This window comes from Centruroides vittatus, unplaced genomic scaffold (assembly GCF_030686945.1).
Source record: "Centruroides vittatus isolate TY-2023 unplaced genomic scaffold, ASM3068694v2 scaffold_324, whole genome shotgun sequence".
Taxonomy (NCBI): domain Eukaryota; kingdom Metazoa; phylum Arthropoda; class Arachnida; order Scorpiones; family Buthidae; genus Centruroides; species Centruroides vittatus.
In genome coordinates, this window is record NW_027122701.1 from 2,893,579 (window position 1) to 2,916,445 (window position 22,867).

Genomic DNA, 22,867 nt, shown 5'->3' on the forward strand with positions numbered 1-22,867 from the left:
TTAAGACAACCTTTTTTGAAGGCCCATTGATGATTCGGCTAGGCCCACAATAAGGCGGCCGCGTGGTGAAGGACGAGGTCCAACACGATGTATCCAGGACAGATCACTCCGGAAAATTTCTGGGATTGTTCCCCTGATTCTATTCCTGATTCTATCCCATAGCAGTAAACTGAGGCCTTAACCTTCTCAACTCTCCGACCGGCATCCTTCATCATTCTGTCTCCCCTTTATGGGCATGACAAAATTCAACGAATACGAAAAAAGGCCATATTAGAGCCCATTGGATAGACACACAAAATAAGTAAAAAAGTATCAAAATATTATCGAAATATACTTTTTAATAGTTATTATGTAAATATTAATATATTTTGATACTATATATTAAATAATGTAAATTATTATTATTTTGATTAAAAAAAAGTAAGTAAAAAGAAACGAAAAATAAATATTGTCGACAATAGAGGGAGAATGTTAACGTGTAGATTCTTTGCTAACGAGAATAACGAATTTCTTGTGACGTCATCGTGGGTGGCCATTTCGTTCATTCGGCTGCATTTTGGTTTGAGTCGTTGTCTGCCGCGGGTAAAAGTGGATAACGAGAAAACAATTGCGGTTTCAATGTGTAGCGACGAAGTAGTAAGTATAATTTCTTCACTAATACGTAACAAAAACGATTAAACGGAAATTTTATCATTTTTGATCGTATCAATGAATCTAATCACGGAAATAACGTCACCAGTTAATAATGGTAAAAATCACAAAAAAGTTGAGAATTTCTGCTTATTTGCCGTTTATAATTTAATTCTCTTTCAATTTAAAGATTTGTTTTTGGAATAGTTGAAAATAGTATTTTATTTTTAGATGACTTCTTCATATTCGATCATTCTTCGAATTTAAGCCTAATAGTCATTTCCTCCAGCCTTTGACATACAAAAAATGCTTCTCGAATATTTTCTTTCAACCTGGCAATTTAAGCAGATAAAACTAGTTTTATCAACGAGAGAAATATCACAGCCTTTGAACAATGTAAATTGGTTAAAAAGATAAGTTTCATTGACCTGTGATTTAAATACTTGTTAAATACATCCAAAAGATCATTTTCCCTTACGTTTTTTATATCTTTTCCCCCTCTTCTGCTCAAAACCGGATTTTCAGCATAATCTGTATGAAAAAATTCTGGTCAATTCTACTCGATTCATACTTGCAAATTTAGAATAAATAATACACCACATTCAAAATAAATATTAAGTAATTAGAATGCATTTCCCTTTATAAAAAGATGAGTTTTTGTCGATTTGCTTTAATGACTCGCTTCCATATGTTAATATCTAATAATCTACACGTAACTATTTTGCTGATTATGATATATCTTCAATTCTGTTTTTAAATATATTACAGCTATTAATTTTTACAATATTTACATATTCATTCTTTTGTATTTAACTTAAAATTTAATAATTAGGAAGAATTAAACTACAAATGCAGTGCTTTTTTTTTTATATGTGGTATGTATGTGTGTATATAAATATAATAATCTTGTAATTTTTTTATGTATATAATAATACAGGAAAAGTTACTGGAATGGTGTTTGAAATCTAGTAATGTTACTTATGTAATGTATTATTCTGAGTTACTTGCAATGGTAGCTATTATTTGTTGTTTATATATAATTTCTTTACTTTTTATTTATACATTCAACATGATATGTACTATAAGTTTGTTTTTTATCTGTGCGTTTTACTTTTTTTTTTTATTTGCGGGATATCTAAATAGTACATTCTTGTTGATTGAGTTTAATTCTCGAGGAACTGTCAGCTCTGAAAAGTTACTTGAAACTACATAATGTTGACATACCATGATGACGATAATATTGTTAAGTAATAAATGCATTAAATATTGGATAATATTCAAAACACTTGTTTCATGAGCTGAAGTTTTGGTTGTGTGTTTTGAGAATATTGTTAGATGTATCTTATGCACAAAGCAGTATCTTAATTTATACAAATTAGAAATCTTATGTAGTTTCAGTACTTATTCCAGGTAGCCAAAATATTAAATGATTTTGTTCTGAATTTGGACGACAGCCTCAAATTGCAACAATTAAAATGTAGAGTTATCTTTAAATTTAACTCTACATTGAACATTAAGTAACTCTAAAATACCATGACGTTACATGTATGTGATAATGAATTAGAAATATCTCAAATTTTAAGAAATATATACTTTGAAATATTGATGACAAAATATATTAAAAAATATTTATCTGCTTACAAAGTGAGGGAAAAAGCAATAATTTAATCATTTTTGATATGAATTTATTTAGATTCAAAAATATATAATTTGTGATCTGTCACACAATGAGAGATATGTATACAAAGTTTATTATTTAAATTAATATATATTTATTCGTTTTATATTACTTTAAATGTTTAGGAGGTTTACAGCTTATTGTTCCTGGTGTCTTTTCATATAAAAGAATTATTTGTATTAAACTGTATGCAACATTATTCAGAATTTTAAGTTAATGTTTTGATATACCTTAACTGATTAATTTGGAATATAGATAAAATTGAGTTTTATCATTTTCAAGTGATAAAATATATACTGAAATTTAGTATTGAATAGAAACAAATTAGATCCCTTAGATATTTCATCTTGTTTGGTTTGTACTTATTACATTGTCTTGAAAAATATTTATATAATTATAAATGTTATTTTGCATAAAATTTGATTACTATTTACTAAAATTTTACACAGTGATAGACCTTGAATATTAATAATTCTGTGGATATTCCTAATACCTTTATGAATTGAATAACTAAAGATATCAAAATAAATTATATGGTTAAGCTGTTTTGATTATTTTATTGTATTGAAATGTGAAGGAAGACTTTTGTAAAAATTTCTATAAATTATTACTTGGTAAAGCTAAAATAGTTTTTGGCAACAAATTTAACTACTTTGTAAACAAGTCAGGAATCATGCATACCTTGCATGAATATTTTCGTTGGTATATTGTTAGACAAATTTGTCAACTTGCAAAATAACCTTATATGATATTTAATAGTTCTTAATTTAATTTGTTCTGTATAATTTATTAAACATTTTTGCTTGACATTTCTATAATTTTTTAAATAAGTATTTAGTTTTGTTTTACAAAATAACTTTAAATTATGAAATTCATGGATCTGTAATAACACTTTTTGATAATTTCTATATTTGAAATGAAAATGCAAGCTTGTTTGCTTATTTCTATTACAGTAATCTACTTAATCATAAAATTGTTACAGAAATTATAATTATTGTAAGCAGCAATAATTACACTAAAATATAACTACAGGAATATCTCACTTAGTGCAACTTCATTTAGTGCAGGTCCCTATAACATGGTTTCTCTATAGCATGCTTTGTATGTGTCAGAAGATTCAATGCAGAATGATTCCCAACAGTTATCCCTTGTTTTATGTGGGATTTGATTAACATGCAAAATTAATTGCACTGCAATTAATTTTGCATGTTAATCAAATCCTGCATAAACTTCTGCCGTGCAATCCCTTATATGCGTGGCAGAAGTTTTAATATAAACTGCTTTACCAACTGTTACTTAACATGGCTATTGTGTTTGATTAACATGATTTTGATATATGCGGTAGCATTGAGGGATTAATTAACTATGTTAAGGGATACCTCTAATATGATCACTGCCAGCTTAAATATTAGAATTTATAATTATAATTAATTTTAAAAAATAATTGTCAGTAATAAAAGGTGGATCATCATGTTATATGTGCTATCAGTTTATATTAAATTTATTTCAATAGAAATTATATATTTTTTTTAGAAGTGCCTAGAAGTTTATACTCAGTTTTTTTATAATAGGTATTTAAAGCAAAAAATAATGTACTAGACGCTTCTAGCAGCAATGTTAATTTAGATTGAGAAGAATTGACAAAATGGCTAGTGACATTGCTTGATCAATCCATTAACTTCTGTGCATATTTTTAAAGAGCTGTTTCCAGATTATTTTGAATGAAGAGCCAAATGCAGTGTTTGTGTAAAAACATTAGAAAGCATAATTTGGTGGAATCAAGAACTTTATGCAAAAAGATGCAAGTCCAAATGTCTTATTAAAAGAAAAAATTTGCAACTGAATTCTTAAATGTTTGAATAAGTAATAGGAATTTAGATTTAATGGTATCTTTTTATGTCATTATCTTTAGTTTTTCAAAATGTTATCAAGTCAGTTCAATCATAAGTTATGAAAGACAGTTTGAATTATCTACTAATTGAAAAAATTATTTTTCGAACAAATCAGCATTTCTGCTATTAAACATATTCCTTGATTATTGTTATAATTTTCTGTAATTTATTATGTATTCAAATTTCTATTATGCCCTATTGATATATACAAAGTTATTGTATTCAGATTTTGATTTAGATTGAATATTAGACAAACATGGGCTAAATAGTTAAACATGATAGTCTTAGTGGAGCATGCAGCATTACTCCCAACTGTGCCCTCAAAGACTGATTTCAGGGGGCTACATCTTGCAAAGGGTTGCATGTAGAAGTGTGGTTTCTTTGACTTTTTTTGTTTCTATTGGCATGGTCTACAGCTCTATTCAGGTTCCAACAGTGTCATTCAGAATTGCAATTGTGTCAGCAAAGGTATTTAAACTGTTTGTTCTGGTTGACTCTTGAAGAAAAAGGTTTTCTTTTGGGGTTTAATGAAGTGGATTTGAGTTTTTTGAGGGAGCTTGTTTTGATAAAAGTAAATTTGAAGTAATGAAAGTTAGAAAATTTATCAAAATTATCATCCTTTTACTATAAACTTTAGGATCAGTTTGTAACAAAATGGATAATAAAGTAATGTTAAGTCTGTTATCCTATCCATTCACACTAGACTTGAAGGTTAATCAACAAAATGGATAACAGAAGTTACTTTGTTTGATTTGTTTTACTGTGTATTTACAAGCTTGGTCTTATGGGGAAAATAACAAGAAGGATGCAGAATAAATGCCAGTTAGTCTGTTTTGTTATCCCATCTTTTTACATGCTTAAGCTAAAGGAGAAATTATGAAAATGGATAATAAAACAGTTGTTAGTACATTTGTTCTGCTATCCATCTATTTGCATGCTAGACTTATGTTTATTTATTTAATGAAAAACAATGGCCATACACAGTATTTATCTGGAGGAGGGAAGGGAAGGAGGAAGGTGAGGAGATAGAAAGAAGAGAAAGGAATGCTAGACCTAAAGGTAAATATACCAAAATGAATAAGAAAATAGATATTAATAAATCTGTTTTGTTGTAAATACAGGTATACCTCAAGTTACGTCGTTTGTCAAAAAAGTATATGGAAAAATAAAAATCAAGTTTAAGTCAGTTTATTTGACTTTAAATCCGTTTGCCACAAACATTGAATATCACTAGAAAAGTGTTGAAAGCACATAACATCATATTAAAATATGTACATTTACAGTAAATGTTAATATAATCATCATAAATCCTAGAGAACAAAACATGAAAACATCTGTGTTTCTGTGTTGTCTTATTTAGCGGTCTTTAAGTGCTCATTATTGGCGTTTAGTTATGATGTAAGTTGAAACTACGACTTACATCGTAACTACACAAGTAAATTCGACTTACGTCGCCTCTCCTGGAACCAATTACCAACGTAAGACGAGGTATAACTGTATACCTTTATATTTACCACTTACACATTAAAGCACGAGACCAACTGCATACAGCATTTTTGAACAAACCATAAGAAACTGTTTCCATTTGGCTATTAATCCATTTGGGATAAATACAAGGTCTTAATCTGACAATTAAAACATTAATGTTTTATAGGTTAGTGTAAAAAAAATCACTCTGACAACTAAACAACAATAACCACAACACTAATGAATTCAACTATCTGAAAGTAGTCCTTTGATAATTTTCCTAGACTTAAAAATAAACCAATTTTTATTTTACAAAGTTGCATTAAAATGACACATCTAGGGATTGCAATCCAGCAGTGTTTTGAATCCAGCTGGATTTTTGCTGGATTGAAATCATTCCAGCTGGATCCAGCGCGGATCCAGCGTGGATGTATTTTTGGTGCAATAGTGTTATCTGTCTATTTATCTATCCTGCAATTTATGTTTTTTTAATGAAACAAAACATTTTAAAAAAATATTTCAGTCTAAATAATAAAAGCTTCTTGTCACTATAAATCAGTAAAACTTCTTACACATTTAGGTAGTAAACTTAACTTTGGTTCGGTTTAACACTTGAGATAGAGATAATTAACTTTAAATGTTTAGTTAGATTATAATTATAATGTAATCTTTAAGTTAAATAAAAGCAAAGGTAATTCTACTGATTAATTTATATTAATATATTATAATAATGTAAGGACGGATAATCAGTGGCTAAGTAACTATCAGTCTTACCAGTTTTCATATATAGGCTCTACATATTAGTCTGTAGTTATTTATAAGTATATAAAACTATGTACTGGAAGTAGAATAAACTACATCTTTACCAATCCAGCAAAATTTAATAAAATAATAACGTTTTCAATCGTTTTTAACGATCTTCCTCGGTTACAAAAAAATGGAACATTAAATATAGAACATAAAATGTGTTCGGAATAAATATAAAAATTAAAGGAAAACGCCCAAACGGACAAAATTATAGATAAATAAACAAAATAAATAGCGGAAAAAATATATACACGGTGTTTTTTTTTAAACTGACGGTACTCAGAAACATCTGTAGAGCAATCTAACAGCCGGACTGTCGCCAAATATAGGAGAGTGGCTAAGGACGACATGGAAAAGAAATTCTGCGAAGAAAAAAGTAATACCTAAATTCGCCGGTAGAGGAGGATTTGGCGCTGTTGTAGCGAAAAAGTTACCAGCCCTTCACTGAAGAAAGGGTCATCAGTCGCTTTTTTCCACTTGCATGGCCACCGGATCTAACCCCATGTTACTTTTTCCTATGGGGTTGCTTAAAGTCCAAGGTCTATCTTGGTAGCGTCCCAAACTTGATGACTTTGAAGGACAACATTTCTCGAACTGTGATGAACATTCCTGCGGACATGTTACATTCGGCCATAGAGAACACGGTGTTCAGGATGCAATGCCTTTTCCAGCAGGACGGTGATCACATTGAAGAAGAGAGAAGGTTATTTGCTGATTAATTAAACTTTCGTTATTACACTGAAACCTCTGTCTGATTATTCATTCGTGTGTTTGTTAATTGCAGCTGGATTTTATGCAGATTCTTAGCTGTTTCGCTACAACAGCGCCAAATCCATCCCTACCGGCAAATTTGGGTACTAGTTTTTTCTTCGCGGAATCTCTTTCCCATGTCGTCCTTAGTCACTCTCCCAAATTTGGCGACAGTCCGGCTGTTAGATTGCTCTACAGATGTCTCTGAGTACCGTCAGTTTAAAAAAAAACACCCTGTACAGTAATACCTCGACTTACGCTATCCCGACTTACGCGAACCCGGAGTTACGTGATTTTCAAATCTCGACGATTAGTCTTTTTTTTGAGTGCCATGCAACCTTTGATTACTCCCCCCCCAAACTATTGTTCAGCTTACAGGTTTGGACGTGTCGCGCGGAATCGACGCATAGCTACAATTTATTTTGTCTTATTTATTTCTGTGTTTGTTATATCTACGGAGACTTGAGACTCTACTGTGTCATCCAAACAAAGTAGAACTGATTCTTCTGCATCAAACAAGAAAAGAAAAACTCCATCTTTAATAATGTTAACTTTACATTCTAAAGACTTCGATACAAAAATGAAAATTTGTAAATTGGCAAAACTTGATCCTTTAGACCCAGTTCAATTAGACGATCGAATGACGGTTGGAAGCTTGACAGAAGGCCTCAGTTTAATTAAAAAGAGGTTACAAATTTTAGAAAATATAGACTCCAACGAAAAGCGCATTTCTTCTACAAAACAAAAAATAAAAAATTAGCATGCTACGAAATTTTGCGGGAGAAAAAAATCTTTGAGCCGTCAGACGAATTTGTTAGATTTTAGGAAGCCTTCTATAACAAAATAACTTTGATTTACGATTTTAATAATATAATTTGTTATACATATGTATTATCTAAGATTTTATTAAACATTTTTTTCTAAATTTTTGTTTTCTTCAGTCTCCGGCCCCAATTAAAAATAATTTGTATGTATTTATATGCGAAGTTATACCCCGACTTACGCGAATTCGACTTACGCGGTTATCGCTCGGTCCCACCTATCGCGTAAATTCGGGGTATTACTGTATATAAGATATAACAACGAAACCAGCATTGTCCGTTAATAACATTAATTAATGTAAAAGGATCTCCACATGGTAGACAATGAGTCAGCATCTCTATGGTTCATACAACCAGTTGTCATGTGCGCCTTGCAGATTTCCAATCTCTCAAGATGTTTGACCGTTTGCCTATTCGTCGTCGTTTTTATAATTGCCACTTGATCCCATTGGACGTTAACATCCTTCTGTCTTGCATATGATGTCAGTGCAGTGTTGTCAAGGTTCTTACTGATTGTATATTTGTGCTCTTGAGCCTTTGTTTTAAACTGCGCATTGTTGCACCCACATAAACAAGCTTGGAATTGAAACGTTGGTTGTGTAAAGGCACTGAATATATACCCGTTGTTGAATTTCGATCCTCTTTCTTTTTATCGTTTCTTAAAAGTTTGAAAACAGTGGGATTACGTCGGTATACAATACGAAAATTATCAGACCTGGCAGTACGTCTATGTATCTTGTTTTAAAAAAATGGGATGTAATTAAGCACTATTCTTTTTATATTTATTCGAAACACATGTTATGTTCTATAGTTAATGTATTTTTTTGTAACTGAGGAAGATCGTTAAAAGCGATTGAATACGTTATTATTTTATTAAATTTTGCTGAATTGATTAAGGTATAGTTTATTTATAAGTAATTTAATTATTAGTGTTAGTAAAGTAGTGAGTAAATAATTAGTAAGTAATTAGTAGCAGTCTAGTAGGTAGCAAAGCGGCAACGTGACAACGTAGACATTTGCGCAATTATTTAGAAAGTTAATTGAGTATTTGCGGATCCGCAGCGCTGGATCCAGCTGGATTGCTGGATGAGGGATCCAGCAATTGCAATCCCTAGACACATCATAATAGTTACACAAAGATAAAACGTGAAAAGCATTTACTGTTTGAAATCCTTCATTTTTGCCATTTTGGTTCATTCCTTTCCTCATAGCTCTCATTTTTGATGGGAAAGAAATTAAAAAATTTTGCACAAAACTCTGAATTAATGTCCGTATTCATTAGTCTAACTACTTGCCATTTTGAAGGCTCTCAAACAGCATTAAGAAATCATGGGAAATGCATAAAAATGATAAGAACGACTTGTAAAATTTTAAATTGATATTTTTTTTAAAGTCTAAATTTAAAGTTCAGCATTATGTAGTTTAGCTTGAGAATAATAGCATCTGTTATCCATTCTGTTAACTTTACCTTTTTGTCAAGCATGTAAATAGTTGGGATAATACAACAGACTTACTGACGTGTGTTCTTATACATTCTATCAACTTCTCCTTCAGACAAGTGTGTAAATAGATAATGACAACAAAGCAGATGTTAAGTCTTTTATCTATTTTGGTACTTTATTATTATTATTTTTTTAATTTACCATTTACCAGTTCTATTTTTCAAAATATAGCTGCCCAAAGATACCATGCTGCTTTTTGTTATATAGTCAAACCTCAGTTTTCAAATGTCACTTTTCCAACAAGTTGGTTTACAAACAGAATTTTGAACTCATTATATAAGCTACTCTGCAAGAACCAGCCACAGAGTAGACAGTCAACTCTCTATACTTTCTATGTTAATTTCCTATAGAAAATTTTCTCTAGAGTCATTCCCACTTGGCCTACACCTCTTGTGTTGTGTTAAGTAAGTTTTCATATTGGTATATTAACTTCTTCAAAGTAAATACAATAAAATACAATATGTTAGTTTCCTTTCAGCAACTGTTTGACAAGTTCATTAGGCATTAAAAATATTTCAGCTTTTGCCAAATTTCAATTTGTTTGATTAATCAACTTTTCATGACCAGGTCCAGTTTTGGACTGATACCTGCCTGCATGCTACAGATATTTGGCCATCTGTTTCAATGTTGATTGTGAGTAAATTCATTACCTAACAACCCATGAAAACCTACTAGTACATTTTCACAATTTCATATAGTTGACGGGGGGAAAAAATTCCATAAAAATATTTGATATATATTTAATTTTATTCATATCAAAGCCACCCCATAGATAACATGTGCCTTTTATTCAAAGTTATATTTTAGTGCTGCCATAAAATAGAATTTGCAAATTAGAATGAAATTAATTTAAAGAAATTTTTCTTACATATATATTGTATTTATATACTAAATATGTGTATATAAAAATTTAAATATGAATATTTAAATTGATAACATTCGTGCACATCTCTTTGTATCAGAACTATGGAATTGTGTAAAAATCTACCAACTCCGACCAGGACAGACTTGTTAACAAAATAGGCCTGGGAATTCTGATGCCATCATGTGATCTCAGAATAAAAGCTTCAATAAATAGTTCTAATAAAGATAGAATGTAGAAACTTTTTTATTCCAAAGCTAAGACTCCTCTAAGTAATGACAGTCAATATATAAATGTGTATTTGATAATTTTTATTTTCCCAGCTGTTATCTATAACAAAGGAAAAGTGTAGTGATCGGTCAAAAAAATGACTCCAAATTTTTGCAGTTGTGGACTTGGGACATATTGAAATGTTGATATGCAAAAGATTCAGTTTTTTTTCTGTATGTATTGATGTTACTTCATGTGGGGCAAGATTTTGTTCACTCTGTTTGAAGCTTAATAACTTCTGTGGTTTTTGAGTTGGATGATTTAACACAGGAGTTATTAAGCTTCAAAGTGGTTGAACTAAATCATGCCCTTCCACACATTCTAATATCTGTGCATACAGAAAAAACCCTGAATTATTTTGTACTTCTTTTTCAAGGCCTCCCGAATCCAAGAGAGTAAAAAATCTGGGGAAGTCATTTTTTGACTGTCATTCTTTTCATTTGATATAGGCCTACACTGTATAACAGTCGAAAGTAATAATGACAACAATTCTGATTACTTTTTTAAAAATACAAAATTAATTAATTTTTTTAAAATAGTTTTAATATTAAAATTTGTCACACTACTTAATATATTAATTCATATTCATTGACTTGTTTAATGATGGCAATGGTATTTGGTAAGCATGTATAAATAAAAACAGTAAATACATTCATACACAAACAAATTAGTTTAATAAAAATGTACATAATATAAGAGTATATTAGGTAATATATAAGTATGCACATACATTAAACATTCAAGAATAAGAAATATAACATTTAGACTGGTAAAGAAAAAGGTTGCTTATTTTGCCATGTTGACTATTATTTTTCATCTGTTATAAACTGAATTACTTCTTAAAAAAGAATCACTTCTATTAAGTCAGCATTCATTGAAGCTCTTAAATCAGATTTAAAAGTTTTAAGAGGGGGGAAAATAAACCTGCTTTACTGAAACTTGGGTTGGTGGCAATGCTGTATGTTAAATAATGTCTGGATAGTACAGTATTGCATTTTTAACATCCAAATTTTAAGAACAGTCAGTGTGATTTACTTTTTCCAGTGCATTGTAAAAATCATGTTTAAATTTTGTAATATTTCATTTTCTGTCTGTGCTCATATTAGAACTCAAGTTTAATTTTGAGGGTAGAGAAGAGTTTTATAAAATTGTGAATGCTAATAACAAGTAAAATATTCCTTAAGTCTGACCACACTGGAGATAAGACACATGACTCCTCCTGTGTCTGCACCCTTTCTACCTAATTAAGAACCAAAATTTAATAGCATTAACACCCTTTATACACAAGCTACCATGCCATATTTTGTTTTCTTAAACTAAGATATTGTTCAATATCTCAGAACAGAAAAATAAAGAAATTAAACAAATTAGACATCAACATGCACTCTCTCACACGAATTTTCCCCTTTTATTTGACATTTTTTTGGGTTCAGGAAGTCTCCAAACATGTAGATTTGCAAAAAACTCAGAGGGTCAAATTTGACACAATTCTAATACTTTTTGTTTTATATACATAACAAGTTGGGAAAGTAAAATGGAATTGGCAGATTTTTGACAACTCTGACTAAAACACCAAAACTCCATGACTGGCTCCAATGCCATGCTTTATATAAATTTCCTGTTGGTTCTGTCAACAATTAAAACGATGGTATAAGTATTATCTTAAGATTAATGGTATGGGATTGAAGGCCCATTCACAATGAAAATTAAGCGGAAACAAAACCATGTACTGTACAGTACCTATGTTATTTAATCCAACCATTCACAATGAGTTGCATAAGTGTACACAAGTTCATCCTTTAAGGGATGAACTTGTGTACACTTAATCACAAAACATTAATGTAAATAAAGCTTGGTTATTTATATCCATAAAATGCACAGCTATACAGTCATCATGTAAACAATCTTTCATCACCAACCACTATACTAAATTATATGTGAACTTTATTTTTTAAAGGTCACTATCAGCTGCCCTAAGAATTTGGCCACCTGCATACATGCATGCACTGCATATTTACCAGAACCAACCCTGTTCATGACTAGTGTTCAATCTTTTCAACCAATTATATTCTCAGTTTTTTACATATAGAAATGCAAACAATGTTTTGATTGTTTTTGTTCATTCATGGTTTGTATTGTCATACAAATCCATTTAGCTTTATTTCATCAAACCAAACAAAACCTAATTATTGTATAGGATTGTTTGGCTCAATGAAGTTATATATAAAGCAATGTCAAAGAACTACAAATATATATGGTATGAGATTTTTAAAATGAATATTTGTAGTTCTTTTTGACTCTACTGTGCACCCTGTATATGTAAAAAAAAGTCCTAACTCAATTAAATAACTTTTGAATGAAGATGGTTAGAGTTATGGAAGTGAAATATTCGTATGATAAACTAACCATGTGCTCACAAATGATTGACAGCAGTGTTCCTAGCAAAAAAAATTAGAAAGTTAGTGTTCTTATCTTGGAAACTGAGAGGTCCAGATAAAAGTTCCAGATCATCATCAGATCAGTAGGATATGACATTTTTACAAAAATGGATGGCTTGCCTGTACATGTGTGTCTGTCACTGGGTTGGCCCATTTGAGGATAAGCTTCAATACTGCCAATCTCTTAGCTATTGAACAGTTCTGACAAAAGATCAATGTGGGGCAGCAGGAAATTGCAAGTCATATTGCTATGCAGCTTCCTTAACATTTTATTCACACTTGCTTTATAGCAATTCTAATCTCACAATATTCTTCATTTGTATAGCTTGCCATAATTTTTTTTACACTGTTCTTCAAAGGATTGATTGTTCTTCAATATGATTGATGATTATTTGCACATTGCCATGCCTGAGTTTTATCTGCAGCAAAAAATGGTTATCACAACAATTTTTTTTACAGGGACGTGTGTATTGCTTATATGCAAATTGATGACATTGCACATAGTTTCTAACCTTCTATTTGCATTATTTGTTTCTGTAAAATGTCATTTCCTACTAATTTGATGACATCTGCATTTTATCATTTTCTTTTTCCTATATAATTATATATATAGTTTGAGACTGGTGTGCTAAATTCCAAATTTTTTCATTAGGTGATGCTTCTATTGGTCTTATCTGGTGGTGTATGGTCACTACCATATCAGTACATCACTTCCATAATTCTAGATAACTTTGATTCTAAGGTGACTTAAGACTTTCATCAATTTCTTTCAATGTTCAGATATAAGAACATTTAGTCTTTAGTGTCCATTGTAAACTTAACATGTTTGTCATCATTCCTTCTAATTCATTTCACTATCTCCTACAAAAATACTGCTATTTATTATTATTTGATCTGTAGAGCTTATTAAATACCATTGTCTTGTAGTTTAATTTCTGCTGAGCTAAAACATTGTGGTGACATTGAAAGCTGGATATACTGTCAGTAAGTTAAATTTTCTTAATAGTAGGGTAGCACATTCTCTGTTTTTGATCTCTACAATTCATATTAGGCCAATGCTAAAGTTTGCAAACATTCTATTCCTTTTTTTGATATTACTAGTATTTCTTTAAAATTAGTCAGTTACTTGCTCCAGGATCCTCACCTTGATGTGGTGAGCAGACTTTCATGTCCTGTAGCCCCTGTGAGCTGTCAGCAGCAGCATTGCTAATGAGAGGGATAGTCATACTGAACAGGTCAGAGGATAACTAAGGTGATCTGAAAGGCAAGGAGTGTATGGATGTGATCTGGTTTGATGTGCAAAAGACTGAGCAAATGCAGGGGTAGGTGTTTTAGTTAGTGTATAGATGGGAGTATAAGCACTGAAAGAAAGACTGATGTAGGTGTGCTTCAAAATAATGATTGTCATCATTGTGGATGCTGAAAAGGATGAGTTTTGGGAAAAGTTATGAGATGTCCTGGATGAGTATGATTCACAGGAGTGTAATTATAACTGGAGATTTGGATGGATGTGAAGAGAGAGATATCTGTGTGTGATGGGTCTATATGGTGATCCCTGAGTGAACAGTAATGGAGAGATTGGTTGAGTTCTGTGGAAAGAGACCTAGAGGGTGTCCAACATTTTTTTTTACACAAGGCCATTCATCAGTATATATGGAAAAATTATATGAAAGGTCATCATGCAGAAAATCTATTTTACTATGTTTAATGTTCTGTTTAATTTAATTGTATTGATGTAACATAATTTAAAAAAAAAAATATTTTATCAGTCTAAATCTGTATTCTACTGTCTGAAGATAAGTTATTTTATTGGAAGTGTTTGCATTTGAGATTGTAATTTTTTTATATATTGTTTTGACTTTTTCTAAGTTTCTAAAATATTGCTGGATTATATTGGGCTATATTACTATTATTATTAATAGTAGTAGCAATGTACCCCAATATAATCCAGCCCTCGTTTGGCTTTAATATATAACTATTAGGTTTTAGATGTTGATATTTGTTAGATAGAAAATTAAGTGATTCAGAAACATTAACTTTTTTCTTATTTTTATGGCCAAAAATAAAATTATTGCTACAATGAATTTTAAACAAAAGTCAAATAACAGATTTAAATTCAGCAAATTCAGTCCTTTTTAAAATAGAACAAAACAATATTTCATTGCTTTTTTTCCATATGAATGCTTTATGGTATCGCATTACTTTTCAGAGAAAAATGCAAATATATATGATTAAAGCATATTGAATAATAGTTTTTACTTTCTAATGTGTCAGAATTCAGTATGGTCATAATTATGGAACATTAAATATTTTGTGTGTTAATTTACATTTGATCACAGTAATTGTTTTGTTTATTAATATGATTGTTTAAGCACTGATATTAAAATATGATGAATAATGACAACACTGAGAATCACTAATAATCTCAGGTGTAAAAAATTTAATCAGATGTCTATCTCTGTTGTTAATAATTATGATAAAAAATGTTTTATTTGGATACAATAATTAACCATCACAACAGACTCTGCATCATAAAATAATCATACTTGTCTAGTGAACTTGTCTAGAAATAAAGCATCTGGAAAATGGATGCTATTCCTTATGCTTTTAATTTCTTCCATAGATGCCATCCCACATACAGAAAATTCTAGGAATGTTAAATTTTAACCTTTACAACACACTACAGAAAATAGTAGTTGAATTCTCTTTATACATGTTTGAAGGGAACTGAGAAAAAGATACGCATAAACAACTTTTGAATTTCTTTCAGAATGAATATAATCATCACAAAAGTATGGTTTGGCATAAATTGACACTACACAACTTAACAAAAGTTGCAATTTATTAGATCAAAATTATCTTCTTAAAACTGGAACAAATCAGACAATCTTTAAAGTCCAGTAACAAAAAAAAAAGTTTATCAAAAGTTTTATTAACCCTTTCCTTGCTGGCGATCTACAGCAAATAATTGAGTGGAATTCGTCATGCGGCGCATTTTTTGCAGTTTTTGGATAATTTTTAAATCGTGATATTTCGCTTCAAAATGGCGCTATGTTTAATCTGTTTTTTGTGTTTGATTAAGAACATATCACAGTTTACGATTGTTTAATTTTTAGTTTAATAGAAATTTAAAATAATATTAAAATTTGAAGCTTACGAACAAAAGAAAAAAATAATTAATTTACAGAAAATCGCTAAACTTTGTACATTTGTTAGTTAGATACATCTGTCTTCTTTTAAATAAAAGAAACCGCAGCTCTCTAGCTAGAGCGGGGGAGAAGTTATTGCTATTATTTACACTATGTCTCTAATTACTTGGCAGGGAGCGGAGTCGATTGTTATCGTAAAGCAACACGTAAAAGTTTATCATCATTTTACCGAAATATTTATGGCCCAGGGATGGTCACAAAACACTTTTTGGCTTAAAGAAAGTCAATCGACCTACTGAAGAGCGAATCAAAACTAAGATCGCTGGAAAATCGAATATAACGCAAAATAATCGAATTTTTTTGATTAATTACGCCTAAAGGCGTATAACCGCATGGAAAGGGTTAAAAAACGTTTTCTACCTTGACCAAGGTAGAAAACGTTTGTCAGGTCTTTAAACAAAATTCCAAATGGGAATGTGCAGAAATTTTTCAAAATATTTTTAAAAATTGAGACAAAAACAAATGCTATATAACAACAAAAATTAAACAGTGGTAAATATAAAATTTAACACATACATAAAAATTTAAGATAGACATAATACCAATTAATTTGTGAACCCCAGTTTTTTGTAGAAGTACTGCCATGCATATAAGAGTTTTTTTTTTCATCCTTAAAGTTAATACATTTGCCAGCCAGGCCAGCCTTGTATATTTCCAAGGCTTCTAGGGTCCTAATAGGATCTGTTTGAATGATTACATTATTAAAATGGCATTTTGGAGATTGACTCTCACGTCAGGCTCAGTGGTGTAAGTGGACAGGGTGGTGGTGTGGTATGCCTTTTGTTCAAATGTCGTAATGATGTTCTTGCACCCCTTTTTGTATTGAGCATTTAGTGGATGCAATGTACAGTACACTAAATCCCTTTGGAATCTGTTGGAACCTCAGGAACACTACATCCTTGAGGTTCTACGTTCATCAGCTTTGTCCTTCCTGTTGTGTAATAACCTATATATTGTGGAGCACTCGTGTATGCAAGCTTGGTACCTATATTGTCAGCAATTTCTTTATAACCAGCATTTACATACCATATGTAATCTTATCACCATGTATTCTGTTGGAAATCCCTTGGGTGTTGGAGGTGTTGGCTTATAACTATATCCTCTGTTTTAGTTCTATTAAAGTGTCGTCCCAATTAGTATGGTGCATATAGACCTATCTTGTTAGTTGCATGGATGGCTGCCACTTTATAAGAAAATGGGTTGGCTGAAGAGAATCCATTCTGCCACTTTATAAGAAAATGGGTTGGCTATAAGAAAATCCATTCTGGCAAACTAGCCAGAATGGATAAATAATGGCAAGTAACAGGGTTTGTAATAAACACCCATTCCTATGCAGTCCTTGTTGAAACAAATGTTAATATTTAAGAAATAAGTGCCAGTACAGTGATAACTCTGTTTTCGTCTATAATCTGTTCGAAAACAATTGGCGAAATCCGAAACTGAGGTAATTATTTCCATATGAATTGATGTAAATCCAATTAATTCATTTCTAGGCACTCCAAAATACCTACCAAAAACACATTTTATAGAAAACAAATAGTGTTAAATACTAAAAAAAACAAGAAAATACAGTAGAGTCGTTAATCGGAACACTGGTAATTGGAATCGCCGGTAATCGGCACGATTTTCAGTCGGACTGTGTCGTGCTGAATCGAATGTTTTTGATACTAAATTTACATCTAAAGTATAATTTTCATGTTTTTATATTCTTCAATATATTTATTTTGTTTGTACAAAATGCAGAAATAATTTTTAACAATACGATAGCCTCTATTATTATTATAAAAATTTTCGTTAGGCTTAAAATCGACGAAAATTCAACACGAAGCGACACGCAACGGAGAAAAATTGAACATCGGACAGGTTGGTGTATTTTTTCGTACATAATGGGTAATCGGAACAAATGACTAATCGGAACAACCCCAGTCCCCAATTGATTCTGATTTTCAACTCTCTACTGTCATATAAAATGAATATAAACAGCTAATAAGATGGTCTTTGAAACAGAATTGCCATATAACTGTTTTTTTATTTATCTAAATTATGACGATAATGACTTTGACATCTTCAATTGTTTGTTATCTCTGTTTCGTTGTCACATTCACGCGTTAATTGCTACATTAGCCTCTTTTATTGCTTTTTTTTTTTTTTTTCTCCCACAATGGAACTTATCATGGATGGCGACTTCCTGTACATATGGCTGATTTCAGCAATCTTAATGCTGCTCTAGTATTTTTCAATGATTTCCTTCAAGTCAACTGTGTTCCTGACCTTCAAAGGGCTGCTGGCTCTGGAAACTCTTTGGTCCCATGATGGAGCTAAAAGGAAAGGAAAGCAATGGAATTGTTTGTTTGGCTAGACACATGGGCTCACACAACAAGAAATGCTGTCACACTGAGCAGGAAAATGCGTGGGTGGCTCTTTTTCACAAAATTAGCAGCGAGGTCACGTGGGCATGTCGATGAAATCTGAGGTAACTGATGAAAACGAAGACAAATTTTTTTGTGGAAAGAATCAATGAAAACCAAAGTCAACGAAAACCAAGGTATTACTGTACTGCTTATCTGATCTAATTTAAGGGTTAGATCATACGGGTTATCATTCATGCATTCTTTCTTGTGTGTTGGATTTATCTGGAGATTTCAGCCATTTTGGCTATCTTCTCCAATGAGCTGCCACCTGGCAGTTATTTGAATTGGTCCATTTGTTGTATATACTGTTCCAAGGCAGCCACGTGCTGGCTTGCTGGTATATCAGCCTTCGGCCAGTAGATCAGAAGTAGTGAATGGTCAGATCGGGATTTATGGAGAGATTCTTGCTGAGGGTATGTCTAGGCCCTTCGTAGCTTGGGCAATGGAGCCAGTAGTGGTGCTGCAATGCTCCTGTGCTGCAATTAGGGCATGCCTGCGAGTTGCTAAGGCAGCAGGAGTATATGAAAGCTTTCAGCGGAGCCGTGTCCATACGGAGACGGGCCAGTAGTGTTTTCATTCTGCAGGATGAAACATGTTGATAGGGCCACTTGGTGAAGGTGTGTGTAGGTGGTTGTACCCTTTCCTGTGCAGGGTTATCGTCCATGTGTCTGTGAGGTTAAGTATCGCCAATCTTCGAATGTTCTGGGATATATCCAGCCCAGATATCGTCTGGCTGTAGTGGGTGCCAAATTGTTCCAGTTTGAGTACCAGTTCATGTGGCCCTATCAGCCTCTTCATTGACTGGAATGCTTGTGTGGCCCGGGGTCCACCTAATGGCGAGGGGGGACTGGCAGTCGCCACCAGGTCTGAGTGGCTGGGACGTGTAAGTGACCATTGCCAATGCTTGGAGGATGGACTGGCTGTCCGATGTGGTAAATGTCAGGCAGTGTAAAGGCTGACAGAGGTGGAGGGCCCTCTGGATGGCTAGGGCCTCCGCTCTGAAGATGCTGCAGTCTTCGTTGATTTGCCATGTCTTCGTGATTCGCTGAGACGGGATGACCACCCCTGCTGTTGTGTTGGTTGGGGTTTTTGATGAGTCTGCTCTTATGAGCACCTAGTCTGCCTAGTAAGTGGAGACCTCCTCTTTGAAGCAGGTGTTAATGGCTGCCGGTGGACTGGATGTCGCCATTGAGAAAATGTTTAGATGTGTAAACAGTTGCAGACTTGTGGCATCCAGTGGGCAGTTCTTTTGGTAGTATGTATACTTTCATTAAAGGTAAACTGATCTGCTGTGCGAGGGAAAAGACCTTCATGATGTAGGGCTCCTGATATGGCCGCCAATGATAGAACAACAAGCTGGGTGCCGTTGTGTATAGATTGTAGAGCGGGCTAAAGGGGCCTCTTGCTAGGTGGGTAATGGCATGAGTCATGGCCTGCATGCGGAGCCTATTCTTGTAGGGGATGTACCCTGTCTCCATGTAAAGTGACAGCTTGGGGATAGTCACTGGAACTCCAGGTCCGTCCAGAGTGCACAGTGTAGTCTTTTTGATGCGGTAAAGCATACTGGGAGGGGCACCCACCAAAATCGGCACACCAAATTCGGCTATTGAGCTGAGGACCATGTAGAATAAACAAAGGTCTGTTGTCTGGGCCCCGTTCCGACGTGACGCAAAGTATTTTAGATATACGCCTGCCCTCACTGGCTTTGTCTTCAGGAATGTTTCATGGGCTGTTCAGGTTAGAAAATGTGAGAAATGGATTCCTAGGATATGTAAGGAGTTGTTTTGTGGGATTTTTTCTAACTGAAGAGTCAGTGAGACTGGCAAACATCGATGTTTAGACGAGAAATCTAGGACTGCGCTTTTAGGAGCCGAGAATGTGAGGCTGCAGGTGGAGGCCCACTGTTCCAGATGGGTCAGTGGCCTGTGAGTGTTGGGTACTTGAGGCTATGAGGAAAAGGTCATTTGCGTAGAGTATGGTCGTAATATCATCTGGGAGTGCTTCCCATAAATCGGATATATAACAGATAAAAAGGAAGGATGCCAAAACACTTCCCTGAGGGACCTCTTGGCGAAAAGAATGGGGGTGATGATGTGATGCCTCTCCAGTGGACTTGAAAGGCCCATTGAAGAAGAAAGGACTGGAGCCATTTGAGCATGCAACATCCGATGCTGATGGCAGATAATTTCACAAGTAGGCCATTTTGGTTTACCGAATCGTAGGCACGTTCCAAATCCAAGGCAATTAGGAGTGTCCAATGGCATCTTGCCCTTGCTATGGTGAGGTGGTGGTGGATTGATATTAATGTCTCCTTGACACATCTGTACGGGAGGGAGCCGAAGTGGATTAGGGTGGAATATTTTTTTGTTATAGAATCTGTGTGAGGAGCCTCTCAAAGCCCTGATCTATAAAATAGAAAACACAACTCTGATGCAACAGTGAAAGGCCAGGAATCATCTAGAAAAATGCAAATCTAGATCTGGCAGCTGTGCCCCTGCCCGAAACTGCTGATGCAGCAAACGTCTTTTTCAGTTATCGTACATACTATACCCATTTGGATTATAAGTGGTAAATTAGGAACTTTTATCATTAAAGATACGCTATAAACAACTAACTGCCACAGGTGTCAATGGTTGAAATTGGTATTATCTTAAAAAAACTTTTTCTAAATCTGATTTTTCAATTTTAAAAAATTGCTACTTTCTTGTTCAATAAAAAATGTGCTTCTCATGGCAGTCAACATGTCAATAAGTTTGTTTGTAACCTCATGAGTTGTTATTCACTCAACATCCTAAAGCCTCTATTGTTTTGCTGAGCTTCACTCATCTTCAAACATTTTGTGAAATAAAATAAACATCATGAAAATGTCATCTAAAGGAAGGAAAGTGATTATGTTGGAGAAGACTATAGAAATACAAAGTAAAAAGTCTATAAACTGTGTTTTGTTGTTAATGATTTTTCCGGATTTTCAGTCATCCAAATCCAGACCCAGTTCCATTTGAGTTGGAAAACAGGGTTGTACTGTACTATAAAACACAATTTATTGACAATGAGTTTGAAAACATTTTTAGTATATTAAACTATTCATATGTCTTCCTCGGTTAGGAAACGTACAGAATTTGAATAAATTATGGATTGAACACACAACCAACATTTCTAAATTTAAGAGAGCAAAGTTTTAACATAAACATAAGAAAATAACACACAATCGTACCAAATAGGATAAACCCTTTGGTATTGTTCTTAATATTTTAAACTCTTGCAGGATATCAATAAGGTGTGTTTTCTATAACCCATGGAAAAAGTTTTCAAACAATAACAGCTATGTGAAAATTTTGAATGTAAGAATTATTTGTTAACAAATCATTCCATCTTCATTGCTAACTTCCAATCATTATTTGACTAATGCCCTCCACTCTGGGCAATGGTGGCACCATCTCATATAACTAATATTTTATCAAATTCCTTAGAAATTTATCTTCTTTAACACAAACTTGCTAATCTCCCATTTACATCTAATCCTGATGAATCTAGATTGGGTCTTCCCTCTTACTGATTGCATTAAATATTTTGATTGTTACTTTTTACAATGTTTTAGTGGTTTTATTCATTCTGATTGGCTTTCTCTGTACAGGTATAGGACAAAATAATAGGAACACCTGTGAAAGAATGCAAAATATTTATTAGTAGGGAGTTGGGCCACCATTGGCCTGAATTACAGCTTGTATCCGACGTGGGATTGACAAATAAAGGTTGTGCAGAAAGTTTAAGGGAATTTGCAGCCATTCTCTCCTGCAGAGAGGTCTCGAGTTCAGGTAGTGTGTGTGGAGGAGGAAACCAAGCACGGACTTTGTTCTCTAAAACACCCCACACAGGCTCAATGATGTTGAGATCAGGGGAGTGAGGACACCATGTGAGATGTTCCACTTCATCATTATGCTCGTCCAACCATGTTTGAACACAGTGAGCCATGTGTACAGGGGCGTTGTCATCTTGGAATAGAGGACATTCTCCAGGAAACAGAGTATGAAGCATAGGATGTAAGTGATCTGCAAGAACACTGCGATAATGCTCGCCTCTGACCTTCTCCCTCAGGACTACGAGTGGCCCCAAACCACGCCATGATATTG

The 22,867-nt window shown here is 33.1% G+C and overlaps 1 protein-coding gene across 2 annotated transcripts in view; it reads left to right on the forward strand.

Annotated features, from left to right (window-relative positions):
- Window positions 1-485: 485 nt before the first annotated feature.
- Window positions 486-22,867, forward strand: part of PRL-1 (PRL-1 phosphatase) — a 64,544-nt gene continuing 42,162 nt past the window's right edge. The window contains exon 1 of one of the 2 annotated variants that reach the window (XM_067286030.1): window positions 486-636. The gene's annotated coding sequence lies outside the window, so the exon portion shown is untranslated. The remainder of the gene's footprint in view (window positions 637-22,867) is intronic. The other variant, XM_067286032.1, reaches the window with a different exon arrangement.